We start from the raw sequence: 3932 nt of genomic DNA, 5'->3' as shown, positions 1-3932 counted from the left end.
AAGTATGCAAATAACATATATTCATTGAATGACTTCCTGGTGATCTGTTGAAGCTGAAAGTCAATAAGATTAAATCTCATGAATTTTGCATATTAATCTAAAGATTGCAAAAAAGTATTAATGTGTGTTATTTTTGCACCGCTGATTTGTCTTAGATGCAACAATTGTGTCTTATTCACTTTTCTCCCAATTGAGTGGAAAATTTAAAAGGTCGGTGCTCATTTTGTTCGGTTTAATTCTCAATTGTTTTTTGAAGTTGTTTTGAGTTTTTACCTTTTTGTTATGGCAAAGCACTGAAGTAATTTCATGCAGATTTAATGATAATTGCCGACAACCATTTATAAATAGGTAACTTGCATTTTCACTGGAATAGAGATTTAATTGAATACTCATGATCTTGGAACAAATATTGCCTGCTTCTCCATTAATTTAGGTGACGTTTGATGTTAGTTTGCAACCACTTCTTGAGTGTATCTCTCTATTGATCCCCAATAAATTTGATTCTTCCTTTGTCTCTTCAGGAATATGATGCTGCATCAGTTTGTTATTGGTGAAATCTTTTATTTGAAGTTTGATTCGGGGATTTACTTAGACTTTGGTGGTGTAAGGAAAGCCCGTAAGTATTTTAATATAATCCGGAAGATCAGAAGTTTTGTGCAGTAAGATGTATAGTTTCTTCAAGAAATGGCTTCTTCTATTGCTAAACTGGTTCTCATTTATTAGTCTGTCATCATTCTCAAAATCTTTTACTGCTGTTTTTTTTTTTTTTTTTTTTCAGTTTGCGACTTCATTGGAGCAGGTTGTTTCAGCGTAAAGAACGATGACTTGAAGCAAGAATTCTTTTGATTATAAGTTATATTATTGTTCGGCAAATTTGCTTTTGAAATTGTCATTTTTCTTAACACCTTTGTCTGCTAATTCTGGGAAGTTGCCATAACAATATTGATCAACCAAAAGTTCATATAGAGGGAGAACCTCAGATGAGACTATGAATGCAAGGTATTACTCACGTATTTGTTCATTTCCCTGAAACTTTTCCTGAATAAACTATTGATATCTAAAAACCATGTGAGTATTTAAGGAGTTCCGATCGTTGCTTTTTTTGTTTTACTTTGAATATAAATAGAGATGTAATTTAGCGGCCATTTGTTTCTCGGAAAACAAGTTTAAGAGATCTTTTTAATCTATTAAAAATTTATGTGATCTTCTGTTGACTACATATTATGCTCGATATCAACTTATGGTTTGAGAACATGAAAGTTAACTATTGTTGTTCATTTTGAATGCAGAAGGAAGTACTGAATACGAAGATGCAAAGCAACGGGACTGATTGGTATGTCTTGAGGCGGGTCATGAAAGGGATCAAGACTGTTGACATCCCGAAACCATGTGAGTAATCATAGATTTCTGGTCTTTGCATTTTTTCCACACTTGAATTGTGGACGGATATGTAATTTAGTGGCCACTGTTCAGAAAAACAAGTTTAACAGTTCTTGCATGGTAAAGAAAAAATCAAAAGCTTTCACTTCTCCCTAAATTAACTTGTGGTTGGCGGCAGCAATAGTCTCCACAGTACCAGCTGGACTTTCTAATAGAGGAGGTCTAAAATTTACTGTGGTAATTCAGTATCTAATGTTTCTTATGTTCTTAAATTAGCTAATTTTATCAAAGAGATTATTGAGGTTGATTATTTTGCTCATTCTCTGCTTTCCTCCAATTTTGTAATTGATAACATGTTCGCATATCAAGATGCATTAGGTCAGTAACTTAAAATGAAAATAAAAATCTTCGTTTTTTGTCGTTCTACAAAAAAGAAGCCTTTGCTATTGTGCATATGTTTTGTAATTTAACACTATCTTAGTGCTGTATTTTGATAAAATACATTACCTTCCTCTAAAAAGAGTACATCCAATGTCATCAAGTATTTTACTGATAGTAGGACTCCACCTCTGGCAAATTGAGGTTGCAGGTTAACTGTGATTGTATGCCTACCTTATTGTATTCTTCAGCTACTACATATTTTGGCTTTTGTTGGATTTAAGTTTTAAAAAATGGTAATACCTTTTCATGCTCTTTAGATACTTATTTTAACCTGAAAGAATTAAGATCACACCCTTTTAGATACTTACGTTTTCTTGCGGCTCATGGAATTGTATGAACTATCATTTAGATTCTCTTTTATTCCCCCTTTCAATGTTCTCATAAAGTTTAATAAAATTTGAAAGTCCATGAAAAGGCTTTGTTCTTAGTTGCATTTTGTCTTGATGTGATTTGATTTGTCCTGCAGGTTACCAAATGCTCCTGACATGGAGATTTATTTGATGTATGGAGTCGACATTCAAACTGAAAGAGCATATGCTTACAGACAAAAACCAATTGCAAAATGCAATATTCCATTCCAGATTGATACTTCAGGTAATGAAGAGGATGAAGATAGCTGCTTCAAAACTGGTGTTTTCATAGTATATGGCCATGAGACTGTCCCCGCATTCGCCCATTACACCTCGGAAATTCCCCTTAGCATACAGGTGAATAGACTCATGAGGGACATGATGAACATGAGGTTTAGATGAGCGAGGATAGTATGTGATGACCCTAATTAAGATTTTCAGAAGACATTGGGCTTGAAGAAAGAAAGTTGTTAAGAGAAACGAGTTGTAAGTTGAGAGTATCGGATAAGGAGTACGAGCATTGAGTTAATGGCGTATGAATGATGCTCAAGGGAGAGTTATAACGTCCCTTAGAATGGTATTGAAGTGATGAACAAGTGTTAAGGAGGTTCCACAAGGATCGGAGATCAAACGAGGCGACGAAACAAAACTCGGAAAACTGGGTAGACATACGGCCAGACATACTGGCCGTATAAAATATACTGGACGTATGTCCAGCCGTAGATCTAGCCCAGCAAGACATAACTCTCTGGACCAGATATACGGTCCAACATACGGTCAGTAGATTTTATACGGACCGTATGTTGGTCCGTATATTTCCAATCGGGCTGAACTCAATTTTATATAAAGGACCCTTTTTCATTTCATTTCACTTCATCTCTTCACCTCTCTCATTCAAGAAAACTCTAGAGAGTTCCATACACCTCAAACACAAGAAAATAAGAAGAAATCAAAGATCAACAACAAGAAATCAAGAGAATCAAGTGAAAGAAACCCATCAAAAGTCATACAAATCAAGAAATCCCAAGAGAGAGAAAGTAGGGTTTTGGTGGAAAAGGTGAATTGTCATCCAAGGCTTGTTCCTCCATCATCAAAGGTAAATTTCATGTTTATTACATGCTAATTGAAGTATTATTATGTTGAAACATATGAATTGAAAGAGTGTATAGCAAATGGGTTAGATATGGAAGAATAATGTCATCTTGAAATAGTAGTTGGATTGAATCATGGAAATAAATATGTTGATGATATAAATACGTTATAAATGACCTTTAGGACATGAAATAAGTATTGGATACGAAAGAATACGACGATGGATTTTTAGTCATAACTATGGGAAATTGAGGTGAAATTATGGAATGCGAATCGTGTGAATGAACTACGATTATTGTTAATGATATTATGATGATTATTATGAATGTTGGGAGTTGATATGGAATATGGCGGAAAGTAGTATAAACAAAGGAGATGCTGCCCAAATTTCTATAGCCTTAGTAAGTATAATTCCACGATTATATAGCTAATGTTGATACGAATTCCATTGAAGGTAAACGAGAGCATTAAAGGAGAATGAGCAAGCAATAGAATAAGCTAAACGACAAAGGTATGTAAAGCTTAGCCCTTTCTTTCCAAGGCATGACTTCTATGGCATGAAATCTCTCTTTACTACGAATGTCCCATCTCCAAGAAAGTCAAGAGTCCTCGCTCACGAATAGCTATACGAAATAAGAGATATGAGTTGAATGCGAAAATGATGATAGT

This window comes from Lycium ferocissimum, chromosome 9 (assembly GCF_029784015.1).
Source record: "Lycium ferocissimum isolate CSIRO_LF1 chromosome 9, AGI_CSIRO_Lferr_CH_V1, whole genome shotgun sequence".
Taxonomy (NCBI): Eukaryota; Viridiplantae; Streptophyta; class Magnoliopsida; order Solanales; family Solanaceae; genus Lycium; species Lycium ferocissimum.
The sequence above is the reverse complement of the archived record's forward strand: the minus strand, read 5'-3'. Positions refer to the sequence as shown.